We start from the raw sequence: 19027 nt of genomic DNA, 5'->3' as shown, positions 1-19027 counted from the left end.
ATAAAATGAAACTACACACACACACACACACACACACACACACACACACACACACACACACGATTTTAAAATAAAAACGAAAAACAAACAATTACCTCGAGGTTTGACAAACCGGAATAATAATTATTTGCGATAGATAATATTTCGTTAAGAGAAAATGGTATTTTTATTCAAAGATATATTTTTTGTTCTGAATTGTACAGAAAATTCAGCCAAATGAAAATTGGCTCGTCACACCCAGTGATTTTACAGGCGTCATCATTCACTTAATACAAATTAAAGCAAACAGTTAAAGTCAAAATTACCTTATCTTAGTTAGTTTCTTATCAGTGGCTTTACACGGCACATTCTATTTGTTGTTTACCACTTCCCAATCGCTATATCTTATTGTCATATATATTTTCTTCAGTGAAATATTTATCCAGTGTTGATTTTATTTGTATGTTTAACTGTAATCTAGGATTTTCGTCCTCTTTCTATCGTCCTCATTTCCTCCTTCTGTTTGGTTTCCATTTCCATGATCCCGAATAATCGATTCGATTCGATTCGATACGATATTATAGTCCATTAGATTTAATAATCGATTCAATTTAATAATCGAGTCGATTCGATAATCCATTCGATTAGATAATCGGTTCTATGTGGTAATCGATTTGACTTGATTTGATTCAATAAGTCATTCAATTTGATTCGATAATCGATTCGATAATTGATTGGTTCAGTAATCGACTCGATAATCGATTCGATAATTGATTCGATAGTTGATTCGATAATCGATTCGACAATCGATTCGGTAATCGATTCTATTATCAATTTGATAATCGATTCTACATTCCATTCGATTTAACTAATTCGACCAATTATGTTTCTTAATTATTATAAACAAATTAGCTGCTAATTAAAAAAAATTATTCTCACTTCTTACCTAATCATCCAAAAATAATTTTTTTCAAACGTCCCAAAAGTATTAATCTGTGACGTGATTGACAATATAATAATGGTACTTTTGCGCATAGACATAAAAGTGGGACACTTTTACACCTAAGCACAAAAGTGTAATAGTCAAAAGCTCAAAAACTTCGTAACGGCAGTGGACTTAATAGGCAACAATCCTTCGGTTATAGTCTTTGCAGTACACAAAATATCTGGAGGAAAATGCGATTCTGAGGGATCTTTGAAATCAGACATATACTCGTACGTATATAGATGAAATACTCGTACTTTTGTGCGACAATAAGCACAGACGTTTACAAAATTTAACGAATAACGCAAAAATCGGTGATTTTTCTATTTGGTCAAAGTGACAATCAATAGAACTAACCATAGTAACACAAAAATTATTTGCGACGTTAAAAAAAAAAGGTTCAGTAGGCGGTACTGTAGATTAGCGCGAAGCTTTATATTAATCAACGCATTGTCAAAAAACCGTCAAAGTGTTTAGACGCATTTTCAAGTTTCCTCTTGAAAATTTAAATATTTAAAGGATTATTTCTACTTGTGAATACAAGTGAACGTGTGAATAGTAAATAGTGACAAAAAAAGCAGCTTATTGACTGAAAGTTGGCGTGATTATTGACTGGAAATCGATAAATAAACGGATTTTTTAAACAAATTTTAGTGCACTAAACTTTATATTAAATTTGATTTAAAATAAAATTTTTATATTTAATAAGAAACCAATTCTACCCTACATGGAGAAAATGGAATTGTGTACGCAGAAGAAGTCAAGCGGAAGTAATAAACGAATAAAAAGAAAAGGGGACACCATAGATATTACTCACACCTCCACTAAAGAAGTCAGCCAGTTGATCAAGCGTACTAACGCCAAAAAAGCTCCAGGACCGGACCATACTACAAATAGAGCTCTAGAGAATCTACCAGCAAAAGCAATAGTGTACATAAATTTAATCAACCACATCGTACGATTATGACATTTTGCTAGTATGAACCTCTCTGCATAAAATTGTAGAGCGGGTCATACTAGCTAGGTTAAAAAAGAATTAGAAAAAATTGGAACTATACCTGAAGCACAGTTAGGATTTAGATCCGAACACTCATGTAAACTTCAGGTACTGCGTCTAGCAGGATATATCACGAAAGGGTTCAATAAAAAGAAATATACAGCAACCGTCTTTCTAGATGTCAGTATAAAGCATTTGACAGAGTCCAGTAAGAAGTCTTGCTGTATAAAATGAACCAATATGGCTATATGTCTTCTCTGCTCATACCTAGCCGACAGGAGGTACAGAGTTCGGATAGGGCCAACTTTGTTCGAAGCTAGAGCCATAGAGGCTGGTGTGTCACAGGCAGCGGTGTTGTCACCATATATACAGCAGATACTCCAACCGAACCCAGGTCGTTGCTAAGTCTATACGCAGACGATACAGCGATAGCTGCTAGCAGTACCAACCCAAATCTAGCAACAAGACATTTACAAAGGAAACTTAACCAACTATAAGATTGATGTGTACAGTAAAAGATAGCTGTCAACCCTGACAAAAGACATATCGTGATGTACCAAAAAATAAAAGACGGATCAAATGGGGTTCTATCTCTATTCTACACGCAAATCGAATGGTCAAATTAAGCCAAATATGTAGGCGTAACGTTGGACAAAAAGCTGACGTTTACAGAGCACGTCAAACAAACGGTTCAGAAAACTAAAATAATTAGAAGTCATCTCTGATAGGTCGGAAGAGTAAACTGAGATTTAAAACAAAGATTAGGATGGCAAACTGTATAATTTTACCAACACTAACATGCGCCTCGGCCGCATGGGGACACACTTGCAAATCGAACAGAAACTAAATACAAATAGTCCAGAACCATATAATCGGAGAGGCTCTAAATATACCCAAGCACGTTACATTAAGGTACGTATTTAGGGAACAAAAAAGAATCCTGAGAACAATCAACGAAAAAGCTCAGGTGATTTTTAATAATCTCAGGAACCATCCTAGTAGACTATTAAGAGAGTTGACAGAATATGACGAAAACCAAAGGCCAGTACATAGGCAGCCAAGACAGAAGCTAGTTTGATATAGAGAAAACTCAGAAGAACAGTGAAGAAATGGTAGCCATGCAATAGTCGAATGTACGCAGTAACAGAAAATGACCCAAAAAATATCCTATCCTTATATTTAATTTTTTTTATTTAATTTTTATTTATTTTTATTTTTGTATTTTTAATACTAATAACCTTCTGTTACAGCAGTAATACAGCGCAAATACAATTGACGTTTCGTTTTCCATTCCGGAAATCGTTTCTAAAAAATATTATTGTAATAAATTACGGGAAAATGTATATAACATAAAAGTATTTAGTAGGTTATCTTTTTTAAAATTGACCATTGACTCACTTGATGTTTTTACCCTCTGAATACCAAGTTCTGTTTGTTTTGTCTGTATTATTATTTTATATATGTTTGCATACTGTGTGTCGTACGTAGATTATAAGTTTGTATATTTTGTGATTATATTGCATATGTATTATGTATAATTGTAGATGATGTCTGCGGCTTCCTTTAATCCGCTAGCATTGGTATATTCTGGCTGTTGACTTCTTCTTTTAGTACTGGTAACAAAAGACTCTAAATTCTGCTGTTGGGTTTGCTACACATTTTTCTTCATTAACTAGGATTAGAGCTGCTTCTTTGATTTTTCGCTTTTTCATGTATGTTTCTTTTATTACTATTGATGCATTCCATTGTAGTCTGTGTTCCTTGTTCCAGGTATGTTTTCATATCTGAGATTTGTCGAAGTCTCTGTTCGTTCTTGATATATGTTTTATGCTCTTTTATCCTGAAACTTCTGTGTCTATTTTATAGATACAGTTCTTTGATCTTTTTTGTGTGTTGTTGGTTTTGGTTTTGAATAATAGATCTTAGTGTGTTGGTTGTTTTGACTTTTGTTGTGATGTACTTATTTCCTATCCTTTTTAATTTTTCTGATAAGTTCTTTACATATGGTATTGTTGTCATTTTTGAGTCATTCTTGTGAGTGTTTCTACATTGCTTGTGGTGTTTTGTTGTTTCCTTTCTTCAGTCTTGTTAAATTTCTTGTTTATAAATGACAAGTAGTCATTTTGATTTAAAGTCTTTGTTATCAGATTGTCATTCGGGCTCTATCGTGTAATGATGTGATAATTTTTGGATGTTTATGTCGTAGTTGGAGTGTTAATTTATATAGTATTTACTTCTATTTTAGTATAAGTAAAGAATTCTTAAGTATCCAATGCTTCCAGAGCGACAATGAATTCAAAGAAGGGATGAAACTCTTCTTTGATGGGTCAAGATGGAGCAAAGTTTCTTCTTTTCAATGTTATAATTTTTAACAACAAATACTATTCTATATTTGTATAATTTATTGATGATGTTTTTATTTCTGGATTAATCCTCGCCTATAGCATTTTCAAAAATACGGGATATAAAATAACGACTACATATTTTCATGATATTTATGAACGGAAATAATTTGTTTTAAAGTCACATAACGCCCTTAATTGTAGACAATTTCATTGCGAGAAAGGCACGTTCTACAAATTAAATCTATAAAATTTACCCATAATTTAAATTCTCGGAAACTAATTGAGTCTCCTCATCGAAGGAAACAATATTAAAGTTCAAAGTTTTAATTTGCACTTAAACTTTGTTTTCGGACACGTTTCTTAGTTGACTAAAGTTCACTCTATGCTAGGTTTTCATTATTTTGTGTAACAAAAGTACTAGTGCGATAATTAAAACAATAAACATTATTAACAAAGAAAAGTAGAATTTCGAAATTAGTTAATGTAGTGTCAATTAAAATCAGTTCCAAATAAAACGAGTTTTTTAGTTGGGTCAAATTAAACACTCTTTAGGACATGAAAGAGAGCGTAAAAAAGGATTTCTTATTTTCTTTAACCTTTTAGAGTTATCGTGCGGACTTTGAGTTAGCTTGTCGAATTATTTCTCGATTTCTGACGATTAATTAGGATCTCGGTCGTGGCGTGCTCGCTAGCTTCAAGTGAGGTGATACTCTATTCAGTACAGTTGTAAGAGTTGTGTAGTGCATTTAGTTCCGCTGTTATATTGAACTGCGGAACGTGAGTCCGCACGTTATACAAGTTGTCACAAATCTTCAAGTAAGATTAAATTTGAAACTATTTTATTTCTAGCGTAAATAAAAAATATTTGTGTAATTTAAGATTGGGAGTGATCTACTGGTTGTGTTTTCTGTATAATTGATTGATATAAACTTATTTTTTTACAGATTTTTCTAATAATGAGTTTTGAAAAGCAACACGCTTATCTTGAAAAGCTTCATGCGGAATTTCTCTCTGATTCTGAATCAGAAGTTGAACCTGACGATGACGATGCTAGTTTAGAAGGAGATTTCATAGAGATCCAGGACCACGACACCGATATGGAAGAAGAAATTGAAGAGCCAATCTCAGAAGTCTTGGATGTTCCACAAAGAGTGCTGCATTTCATTGGTAAGGATGGAACAACTAAATGGAAGAAACATGTAGGAAACCGCCGAATACGAACTCGCAGTGACAATTTAATTAAGGTAAAAATTTCTGGAGTAACTAGGGAAGTACGAGATATGAAAAGCGCATCAAAGATTTGGAGTTGTTTTTTTAGTGAAGAGATTTTGCAAACCATTGTAGACAATACGAATATCTTTATTGAACTGTGTTCTTACAATCTCAGTAATAAATCTGCAAAGAAAACAGATATTTTAGAACTTAGGGCACTATTGGGTATTTTATATATAGCTGGAGTAACCAAAAATAACCACAGAAATGCTGAAGATCTCTTTAGGACAAACGGCTCACCGCCAGAGATTTTTAGATTGACAATGTCCCTTGCACGGTTCAAGGTTTTGCTCAGACACATCCGTTTTGATGATAAACGAACACAATTAGAGAGGCAAAAGTATGACAAATTGGCACTTGTGAGAGAATTCTTCGATTCGTTTAATTCAAATTTACCTAAACATTTTTTATTATCAGCATATACAACGGTAGACGAAAAACTGGAAGCTTTTCGTGGCAGGTGTGGCTTTAGGGTATATATGCCCAATAAACCTAATAAATACGGCATAGAAATATACGCATTAGTAGACGCAAAGTTTCCTTATACCGCAAATCTAGAGGTATACGTTGGACAACAGCCACCTGACCCATATAAAGTTGATACGAGCAATATTTCCCTCATTCCTCGCCTCTGCAGTCCTATATCTGGTTCTCACAGAAATGTAACAATGAACAATTTTTTTACGAGCCTCAGCTTGGCCGATCTTCTTTTGAACGAACATCATCTGAATATGATAGGCACTATAAGAAAAAACAAAAGAGAGCTTCCACTTCAATTTACTGATCCTAAGAGACCAGAAAAAACAAGTATGTTTGGTTTTAGAGAAAAATGCACGATTGTGTCATATATCCCAAGAAAAAACAAAAACATTATTTTGCTCTCAACGATGCACCACGACGATTTGCTAGACAAATTAACGGGCAAGCCAGAAATCATCATTGACTATAATAAATCCAAAAGAGGAGTAGATTTAGTTGATAAAATGTGTGCCGCCTACAATTGCGCTCTAGCCACTCGCCGATGGCCTATGGTCTTTTTTTATTCTGCAATGAATGTAGCTGGTATCAATTCATTTGTAATAAACAAATATAAATCTAATGAGATAGATAAAACGCATAGAAGACATTTTCTAGAAGCTCTTGGTATAAAACTAGTAAACGATCATCTACAACGTCGATGTTTGAATAAACGTATTCCTAGATCAATTAGGTCAAGAATAAAAGAAATTTGCCATATTGAAGAAGAAATTGTTCCAGCCCCAAATCCACAACCTAATTGTCGAGGTCGTTGTTTTTACTGTAGTAGACAAAAAAATAGGCCAACTAGATTTTTTTTTGTATGCCTAGAACACGCAAAATGCATTTGCTCCGACTGCCTACAAGATGATATTTCCGAAGACAGCAGCGAAGATTGACTTATTTTCAAGTTATAAATTCATTTATGTATCTACTCGTACTTTACGCAGCTCAAACATTTGTTTTTTATTTAGTCTTTGTTTAATTTCTTAGAAATAAATGTTTTTTATTTGTTTAATTAGTGTTTTTGTGTTTTATAGTACTCAAAATGAGAAAAAGATATATCTGATAATTTTTATTTTCAAAGTATGAGTTTAAATACAAATTATAATAAATTTGTGTGTAAACATTTTTTTTTGTCTATTTTAATTATAATTTAGCGAATCGACCAGTTCTCAGACCGTTTTTCTGAAAATATTTGTTTTTTGGACCTTTTCTAGATTTGCGGACTGCTGGTCTGACGTTATACTTTATGTACCATCATGTCACGTGATCGCTGAAAGGCTAAACAAATGTCATAGATAATTTTTTCAACCCGATGCAGAATACAATTAGGTAGACGAAAGTTATCCTATTTAATTTAAAGACTATGCGTGAAGAAAAAAAAGATTATCTTTAATAGCATATTCAGAGCAAAAACAGTGTACGTCTAACTTCAGAGATCGGTTTATGAATGCCCCTTCTTTCGTAGTATTCATTTCTTCAGGTGAACTTGGTCGTCAAATCTTTCAATCGAATTCCGGCCTTTTGTTACACTTTATAAAGGAGTTCTATATTTTACATTAAATCTTGACTGCTATTTATGGCCAGTGTGAAAATTTCCGCTCGCTACGCACATCAGATCTTAAAAAAATATAGGATGTAATTTGATTAACTGGTGTACTCCTTTCTAGTTCCCATTCCCTAAAGTTTCCTCTCCTAATATTTTTTATTGTGCAGCTTTACGTCCTCAAAATTATTTTTTTATCTACAAGGATTTTTTTTTAATTTTCGGCGTGTAAGTCATTTTTGCAGGTTTACGTAACACGTTCAACTCGGTGCTTATATTTCCAATGCAGTCTGTTCAAGTCTACCTCGGATTCTTTGTCGACTTCGATCACACATGTACAGGCGGCAGCTTTGGAGCACAATATTACGATGTTTACAATCCTTTGTAATATAAGGAGCTTTTTCTCAGAACATCTTTTAATGATGTAGGATATAATCCATTAGATTTTATATATATATATATACATATATATATATATATATATATATATATATATATATATATATATATATATATATATATATATTTATATATACACACACTCAAAAATGTTTTGCATATTATCTGTAATGCCACTGAACGTTTCTCATTTAAAATTTTTTGCACTGACTTTGTGTTGTCTACTAAATTAATGTATTTTATTGCTTGTTTTTTGTTTCTTAATCGGCGTAAAGATTCTCAGTATTCATATTGCGTTCATCAGTTTTCGAAAACCGATATTTGTAAAAATTGGTTTGCGTTTTATTCACTTTGTAGTGAACAATATGAATAGACAAGTGATATCTGAGTTCAACAGAGCTAGAATCGTTACTTTGATTGAGGAAGGCTACACATAAGTCGACGTTGCTGTCCGGGTTGGAGTTAATCAGAGTGATGTGTCTCGGATTGTGAAAAAATATCGAGAGACGAATTCTGTTAGCGATCGTCCAAAAAGCAAAAGAGCCAGAATTCCTACCAACGTCCAAGAACTCTATTTAACGTTAACTGCCCAGAGAAACCCCTCTATGACTGCCCTAGCTATTAGAAGAGAGCTCCAGCAAGCTCATAATATTGTAATTTGCGATCAGACTATTAGAAACAGGTTCCATTCAGTGAATTTTTTTACAAGAAGACCATTGTTTGTACCAAAGCTTACGTTATAGCAGAAAAGGACTCGACTGGAATGGGCCAATGAACATTTTCAATGGCATGACAACAGATGAAGAAACGTATTATTTTCTGATGAAAACAAAATAAGCCTTTTGTCGGATAATCGCCGAATTAGGATTTGGAGGCACCCAAATCGACAGGATAGACTTAACCAAGCTGTCCAAAGAGTCCCATATCAAGGAGGCTCCATAATGTTTTGGGGCGGCATCATGCTAAATAATAAAACTCCCTTAATTCCAATTGTTGGTAACATGAATGGACAAATTTATATTGATACCATTCTTAGGCCTGTTGTACGCTTGTGGCGGGGAGCTGTTGGTCCAGAATTTATTTTTATGGACGACAATGCGCCTCCCCATCGTACGAGACATGTGGCAGATTTTTTAGAGACAGAAGATATCGTCAAATTACAATGGCCACCTTGCTCACCTGACCTCATTCCCATTGAGCACGGATGGGATATGCTCAAAAGAAAAATTCAGTGCCGGCAGCCACCCTCAAGGACACTGCTAGACCTTAGAATAGCAGCGATTGAAGAATGGGGCACCATGGACCAGAACTATATGAATACACTTATAAGAAGCATGGGACATCGCATTCAGTCTTGCATTGATGCAAGAGGTGGAAATACAGCATATTAAGTATTAGTTCCTATATCTGTACAAATTTAAAAAAATATATTTATAATACATATTATAAATAATAATAATAAATTGTTAATCCTTTAAAGTTTTTTTTATTGTTTTTTTCAAAACATACAATTTTATATATATAATAAAGTATTTTGTTAAAAAAAAGAGGGCACCAGATTTGGTGGATAATTTTGAAAATATTACATTATGCAAAACATTTTTGAGTGTGTGTATATTGTCATACTTTTTCTTTTCCAACCAAAGAAAAATAAATAAAAAAAATCCATCGAAATAAAATTTTAAGAAATTTTGTATTGTATTGAAAATTTTATGAAAGTATTTTGTTAAAAAAAAGAGGGCACCAGATTTGGTGGATAATTTTGAAAATATTACATTATGCAAAACATTTTTGAGTGTGTGTATATTGTCATACTTTTTCTTTTCCAACCAAAGAAAAATAAATAAAAAAAATCCATCGAAATAAAATTTTAAGAAATCATTATAAACAAAAATGTATATATTAATTTAAGATAAGATTTAGTGTAGATAAGAATAGAAATTTGTTTGGCAAACGACCTGTTTCCGTTGCAAACAAAATTATCAAAAAACCTTTGTTTAGAATTAGAAGACATTTTACCTGTAAGTTAATCTCTTCATTGTTTGTAGAGTCGAGTATTAAATGACCATATTCTAATCTTTTGAAATATGTATAAATGATGTATTGAAAAAAACCAATTTTAAAGTAAGCTATTTAGTTTTCTCTGAAACCGAAATTAGGCTTTTCCAATATCATAGTAAACACAATTTAAGCTTTTTGATTGGACGGTCGTTTTTAAATGGGAATTTGGGAGTCGATGATGAGACAGGAGAAGTCAGTCATATTTTGGTCATCGAAAGGAAACAGTCGTTTTTTCTCAAGATAGGGTGTGGTTCGTGAGTTTGGATACCGGCGTAACGAAAAGAAGTGAATAGTTTGAAGAAGGAGATCACAAGTAGATTAAAAGAGGTCCTTGTATCTACCGTGGGCATTTTATAAAGTATATGTGAAAGTATTCTTACGGCATCAAGTTGACAAAAGGAGGTCCTGGTGTCATAAATAAGTAGCGGAGTTTGGAGAAGTGAATCATATGTTTTTTGTGTAGTCTGAAGGAGGTTTGCAGAGACGTAAAGAAAGAGCCGAGGTGCCAAAGAGGGGAGATCACATCTTTGAGGAGACTGGACTTTTCTGGGTATGTTCCAACATACAACTCAAGAAGAAAATAAACTGTAAGTGTTTGTACAATTGAATTTTATATCAGTGAAGGATCGTTTCGACATCATGGTCATTAGCCAAAAGTTTAAAGTTTTGTGGTTTCTTTTTCAAGTAAAGAAAATTTTAAGTAAAATTGGTTTTTCACGTAATATAAATGTATGTAGCTTTATAATCTTATTATCATAATAATTTGATTTATTTTCTTGTATGCTGATTGATAAGATAACGACAGAATTTAATAATTGTTTTATTCGTTCATATAAAATAAAGAAACGTAAATCTTTGTAATATAATATATTTGTATTCTTATCCTTTTCTTCTCTATCCCGATAAAAGACAACTAGAAAATCTTTTGAATCCATCGGACACAGGTAATATAAGGATTATTTTACTTTTGATAACCAATAAGTTATAATTCTTTTTTATTGGCTCAATAAACTAAGTTTGAACTCAAAATAAACAATCATAACAGATGGCCCCCAACGTGTAAGGCGTAGAAAGTATTTCTAGTTAAAATTTAAACGGATAGAGAAAGAAAGCAGATTGATTGAAAATTTATTTGCCGATGGTTAAAGTTTATAATATTTGCTTTTATGACATTACATTTCAAATTTCTCTAGGTACAAATTTTTACATGATATAATTTATGATATTTGATTGATTTTTACAACTGACAAAAGTTTTAAAATTTTATTGCATTTATTTGAATTTATTGCATTTGGGATAAGAGGAAAAGTTTTCGTCTTTGCAACATTACTCGAATTTCATATTTGGCGGAGATATTATTGCACAAATTTCAAAGCTTCATATTTGGCGGGGATAAATAATCTAACGAACATGTCGACCACAAGGAGTCAAAGCAAAACGCAAGAAAGGAAAGAGGATAAGATAGAAGAGGAAACAATTATTGATGAAGGATCGGATAATGAAGGAAATGCTACAATAATGGAGGAAAGAAAAGAAACAGGGATGCTGGAAAAATTATTAGCAATGATGCAAATACAGACACAAACAATAGAGAAAAACCAAATTGAAACATCAAAGAAAATTGATAGAAATCAACTGGAAACAAAACACATAATGGATGAAACAAAACAAACAATGAGCAATATAGAGCAGCGTCTGGAAAACTATGAACAGGAAATTAAAGGATGTGTTGAGGGGATAAAGAAAGAACTGATACAACAAATAGAAGAGATTAATGAAATTAAAAATGATATGAAAGAACAAGAAAGGAGAATTAAAGATAATTTGGAGGAATTAGAAAGCAAATTTGAAAATGTAATGAAAGAAGACAAGAAAGAAATAGAAAAACAAATTGAGGATATCAGAAAACAACGAGAGACGGGAGACAGGAGAGAAGTACTCATCCAAAGTCCGGGTGACATAAAAATACAGTTTGGCGGGGACGTAAAAAAATTACACCCAGTAATTTTCATTAACAATTTAAAAAAGAAAGTACGACATATCGGTAATTTCGAAACAGCAAAGGAAACGATAAGGAACCATCTTAAAGATGAGGCAAGTTTATGGTTTGATAGCAAAGAAGAAGAATTGCAAAATTGGCAAACATTTGAACAAAAATTTCTGAATTATTTCTGGGGGAAAATACAACAGATAGAGATAAACAAGGAATTACAAAATGGGAGATACCAGGATAGTATAGGTATATCAGAAAAAACATATGCCCTACAACTATACAACAATGCAAGACACTTACATTACAACTATTCGTCCGAACAGCTAGTGGAACTAATAGCCAGACATTTTGAAGATACCTTAGAAGATCACATAACCCTACAAAACTACAAAGATATTGACAGTTTATGTCAATTCTTACAAATACGAGAAGCAAAATTAAGAGAAAGAAAAATGAGGAGAACGCAAGAAAATTATAGACAACGAGAAAATCAAGACTATAGAGATAGAGGACAAAACTTTAGGAGAGAGTACACAAGAAGAGAATTTGTCCCGAGGAGGGAAAACGAAAGTAGAGACAACGGAAGAGTAAATTATGAACAAAGAAATCGGCAATGGAACGAAAACAGATATCGAGAGAACCAGAATAGAAACAACAATCGCACATATCAGGAAAACCGAAATAATAATAGAACGAATGAACCGGAAAATCGCGGAAAACGATACAGATCCGAGAGACTAAGAGAAAATAGAAGAGCGGTCAACAACACACACATAGAGGAATATGAGGATGAGAGACAAAGCGACAGAAGTAGAAGCGAACAAGAACAGCAAGCGTCTTTTCACGAAGGCGCTCACTAAAGACAAAGAAACAAACAGGAATTTTTTGTCACCCGAAGGAATTTATTAAATTGGCAGAAAATAAGGACAAAATAAGTGGAGCAAATCTGAAATTTGTAGATGGTTTTATCAACGAGACACCGATTAAAATTATGATTGATACTGGATCGGAAAGTACACTGATCAACAGAAAACTAATAGAGGAAGTTAATTTAACGAATTTGATTTACAAAATTCCCAAGGTAAATTTAGTGGGCGCCAATAAACGGACTTTGGCAAAGATAAATGAAGGAATACGAATAAAAGTACGATTGGATAAGAAATTTTATGCACTATAATGTGTTGTGATGCCAAACATGTTGCATGATATGATCGTAGGAGTGGATGAATTGGCAGAAAAACATGTGGTGATAGATTTCAAAAATAACACGATGAAAATCACAGAGGAAAAAGAAGAAGAACAGGACAGTAAGAAAATGGTCACGTTCAATGGACGGTCGTTTTTAAATGGGAATTTGGGAGTCGATGATGAGACAGGAGAAGTCAGTCATATTTTGGTCATCGAAAGGAAACAGTCGTTTTTTCTCAAGATAGGGTGTGGTTCGTGAGTTTGGATACCGGCGTAACGAAAAGAAGTGAATAGTTTGAAGAAGGAGATCACAAGTAGATTAAAAGAGGTCCTTGTATCTACCGTGGGCATTTTATAAAGTATATGTGAAAGGAGGTCCTGGTGTCATAAATAAGTAGCGCAGTTTGGAGAAGTGAATCAGGTGTTTTTTGTGTAGTCTGAAGGAGGTTTGCAGAGACGTAAAGAAAGAGCCGAGGTGCCAAAGAGGGGAGATCACATCTTTGAGGAGACTGGACTTTTCTGGGTATGTTCCAACATACAACTCAAGAAGAAAATAAACTGTAAGTGTTTGTACAATTTAATTTTATATCTGTGAAGGATCGTTTCGACATCATGGTCATTAGCATTAAAATTTAAGAACTGAAGTTTTTGTTAGGCTAATCAAAAGTTTAAAGTTTTGTGGTTTCTTTTTCAAGTAAAGAAAATTTTAAGTAAAATTGGTTTTTCACGTAATATAAATGTATGTAGCTTTATAATCTTATTATCATAATAATTTGATTTATTTTCTTGTATGCTGATTGATAAGATAACGACAGAATTTAATAATTGTTTTATTCGTTCATATAAAATAAAGAAACGTAAATCTTTGTAATATAATATATTTGTATTCTTATCCTTTTCTTCTCTATCCCGATAAAAGACAACTAGAAAATCTTTTGAATCCATCGGACACAGGTAATATAAGGATTATTTTACTTTTGATAACCAATAAGTTCTAATTCTTTTTTATTGGCTCAATAAACTAAGTTTGAACTCAAAATAAACAATCATAACAATATATATATATATATATATATATATATATATATATATATATATTACTTTTGTTATTGTTTATATTTGTTAATATAACGCGGCATATTTATCCAAGTGAAGATACTGTTTAGTTTATATAAGGTAATTTGAATAATCCACTTTACATCGATTTACAAAGTAGGATAATATGACATTGTATGTATAATACACTCGCGATCATAAATTCCGGGTCACCTTGAAAATCGCTGTTATTTCATTTTTAACGAGCTTTATCGTAAATAATAATAACACAAATACAAACTAATGTATGTTTCTGAGAATTGTTGTCGGCTTAGCGGTTTCCTTTGTAACAAAGAATTCCAATAATGCCGATTTCGCGGAAAACTATATACTTCCCAAAATGAACGGTACCTGTAACTGCCGCTTGTTTTAAATGTCTCATTTGTGCTTCGACTTTCTGTTCAAACGCAACAAACAAACGTTTATTCTTGCCACGATTAGTGTTTATTAGTGTCATTATTAGTGTTTATTATTGTTTATTTTTTGCCAAAAATGCCTTGACAGTTGTTGAAACGGCACGCATTGTTGCGTTTATGAAAGACGGTCACACTCAACGACAAGTCGCAAGAACTGTTGCGTAAGCCTTTCTATGGTTCAACGAGTGCTTCAACGCTTTCAGAGGACGAGTTTGCTAACCAGACGACCTGGCCCTGGACGAAGAAGAACGACCACGGCACGAGATGACCGTTTCCTTGTGTTTCAGGTTTTACGAAACCGGACCTCAACTGCGGTTATGCATCGAAATTGCCTACAGGAAGTACGAAATTGCAATGTTAGCGTTGCAACAGTCTGGAGAAGACTTCGTTCTTCTGGACTATCTTCTCGAGTAATGGCTACAGGACCGCCACTTGGCCGTGCGCATCGAGTTGCACAACTAGCTTTTGCTCGACAATACGCGCACTGGGAAATTAATGATTGGAGCAAAGTGTTATTCTCAGATGAATCCCGTTTCTGCCTAACTGGATCCAATGGACGTGTAAGAGTTTGGAGGAGAACTGGTCAACGATCACAAGCTTGCATTGCTCCAAGAATACCATTTGGTGGGGGCTCGGTCATGGCTAGGGGAGGTGTATCTTCCGACTTCCGCACAGAATTACCCTTCATCGAAAATGGGTCCTTAACTGCACGAAGGTACATTACGGAGATTATGGAAGAACATGTTATGCCCACCATGGCAGGGCTTAGAGAAAACGCAGCTTTTATGCAGGACAACGTGCGACCGCAGGTTGCCAGGATCACTATGCAATACTTGGACAAGGTTGGAATTACGAGGTTACCCTGGCTAGCTAGATCTCCGGATCTAAATCCCATCAAACATCTCTGGGACGATTTGAAAAAACGTATTCAAACCCATACACCTCTTCCTAACAACGCACAGGAGCTTAAGGATCTGTTAGTGAGAGAGTGGAATAACATACCACAATATGTAATCCGGAGAAAAATTGAAAATATGCCCCGTCGTCTGCAAGAGGTTATTAGAGCAAGGAGAGGCAATACACGATATTAGTCATTGAAATTCCACCGATGTTTTACCACGTTCTGTATTTTTCATTTTTTCTTTCGTATGTCTGTTTCAACAATTTGGTTTTCAAAATATTGAAAAAAGATCTTTTTATTATATTTAAAATGAAATTCAAAGTTGAAGATCATAATTTTATAAAAACAGTAAATTTCATAAATCATGAAAAAATACTAAAAATCATTATTGCAGTTATTCTGGTAGATTATAGGTTGGTTTATTCAATATTGGTTTTAAAACTAAAACTGACGTAAACAATCTAAAATTATACATATATATATATATATATATATATATATATATATATATATATATATATATATATATATATATATATATGTTCCCATAAGTATGTTCCCAAAATGGGAACGTTGGCATGTAAAAGGTTAATATCAACATTTTATTAAAGCAAGCTGGCTTCAATCGTAATATTTTAAAGTGTAGAATCTACTGTTTCTTTTTGTACAATTACTTAAGGACCACCCTGTATATGAGGATATTATTTTGAAATGGTACTATTTTATATTTAAACAGTAATGTGCTTTTTACCCTATTAAATATTTGGGTCATCACACGTTTACATAATATTATCCGTTCACATACTGTTCGTGGCCATAACGTGTTAAATAACAACCAGTTACATGCTTTAATAGGATTCTATAACGTTATAAGCTTTTTATTAACGATCGGAAAGTGTTTTTATTATATGCAAAATTAAACTTTATTTTTGGTGTTTATTTATTAGCTGGAAGGGAGTTTTGTAGAGGTAGCATGTTTTAATTTTGAAATATCTGCACTATTAAACAACTGGTCAACATTCTAATCACTTCATCAATTTGCAGGCTAAACTATGTAAGGGTAACCAGATATAGCTAAAATGTCATGAGTGATTGTCGGTATAGGAAATTTCCTACTTAGCTAACAGCTTGGTGTCAATGAACTGGTAAGTGTAAGAAAACTCTTCTGTCCAAAGGTCCTAAGGAATTGACTCTTCTAAGGAATTGACCGATTGCCTTTCTCAAGTGAAGAAACTTCACTTGAGAAAGGCAATCAGCCGAAACAGCTGTAGTGATAAGAGTTTAAAATAAATTTTGTGGAAGTTTTGAAAACAAAGTTTTCAGTGTTTCATTGTTACATAAAATGAATTTCCATCAAGGAACAGTTGAATCCATCAATCAGTCTATATAAAATTTAAATGAAAATTCCTAATTAATAACTTTGGAAATTATAACTATCCCTAAATATTAGACCCTAGTCTGAAGCAGATCCTAAATAGTCAAAAGTTGTTAGGAATACCTGAGAAGACCACTAGGACACATTTCCAATGGAAAATAAAAAATAATAAAAATCGATTCATTACGAAAATGACACTTGAAACATAAATAACATGAATAAAGTAAGAAAAATCCTATAAAAGATAAACGGACTCAATATAGTGTCCTAGGAATCACTGAAATGACTGTTTTATGAAAATATATAAGGTTTATTACAATTTACAAAAAATAATAAATTACAAGTAATAATGGAAGGTATGGAAGCAATGAAATAGGACACTGAATTTCACTGTAGAAAATGAAAATAAATCCTACCATAAATCCTACCCAAGCCAAGAAGAAATTCATGTTTTTTGGAGAAACCAACTTTCGACGCCAGCTACTCATAACAATACTGCTGGATGGATTAAAGACACGACGAACAACTGTCAACACTACAGGAATATTCCCATGAACCTTTCACCAATGAAGAAGTCTCGAACATTATCAAAGATCTTCATAACTGGAAATCTCCTGGATCAGAAGGAGTTTAAAACTTCTAGCTAAAAAAGTTTTGCAGTGCCCACGAGCTTTTAACAGTATTCAATAATCGTGATATTTCTAATTCGCAGGAAATACCACCATTTCTTACTCAGTGAACCACTTATCTAATACCGAAGGATCAAAATAACACCCAAGATCCAGCCAAGTACCAGCCAATTACTTCCGGTCTTAAAACTTGGTCAAATCGGTCACATCCTGTGTATCCCAGCGTATCTACCAACACTGTTCTCTAAACAATATCATAGAGCCTCAACAGAAAGGATACGCTAAGGGTTATACATGGCTAATAGATATATTGTAAACATATAAAGTCAATGATATGAAAGTCACCTTCAAATACCCGGTGAAAACAATATTGAAACTGAAGATATCGCAATTAACCGGGGTCTTATCCAGGGGGACTCGTTGAGTTCTCTGTGGTTCTGTTTAGCGATGAACCCACTATCTCAGTTACTGAACTCTTCTCTTTTTTATCTTTTCTCCTTCGTAAGGATGTAGTAGCGTCATGTAATTTGTTTGACTATTTCTGTCCAATTATCTCTTTCCTGTGCGTGTTGTTTTGCTTCGGAGAACGAGTAACCAGTCATCACCTTTATTTTGTCCGACCATTGTACTGGAGATCTTCCTCTAGATCTTTTACCTGCTACGTTACCTTCAACTATCATTCGCTCCATGCCTTCCCTTCTTCTAGTTATATATCCAAAATATCGCAGTATATTTTGGTTGATAGTTGTGATGAGTCTAGTTTTTATGTTAAGTTCTGCTAGAATTGAGTTATTTGTGCGATGGGCGGTCCATGGTATGTGCAACATTCTACGGTAGATCCACATTTCAAATACCAAATACTTTTTTTATTGTCCAAGTTTCTGAAGCATAGGTGGCGATAGGAAATATCCATGCTTGAACAAGGCGTAATTTTATGTTTTTTGTGACGTCAGTGTTCTTTCAAATTTTGTGTATGGCTGTTGCCAATCTAACAATTGTGATACGTCGACGAATCTAGCCTAGTTACTTCGTAACCTGCCATATTTCTTATCTCTACTTGGATGGTTTCTGATTCTATCGATGATCATCACTTTGGTTTTTTGCATATTTATTTACAAACCATATTCCGTACACAACGTGCTTAGCCTATTTATAATTTGTTCCAGTTCTTCTGGTAATGACGCGAATATAACAGTATCATCAGCATAACGTAGGTTTTTGATTTTTCTTCTTTCTGTCGTTGCTTCACCTTGCCACTCCTCAAAAACTTAACGCATAATTATGTTTAGATTTTAATTTGAAGTTTTTCGAAACCACATTTTTAACT

The sequence above is a fragment of the Diabrotica undecimpunctata genome, chromosome 8 (assembly GCF_040954645.1).
Source record: "Diabrotica undecimpunctata isolate CICGRU chromosome 8, icDiaUnde3, whole genome shotgun sequence".
Taxonomy (NCBI): domain Eukaryota; kingdom Metazoa; phylum Arthropoda; class Insecta; order Coleoptera; family Chrysomelidae; genus Diabrotica; species Diabrotica undecimpunctata.
Note: the sequence above shows the minus strand (reverse complement) of the source record.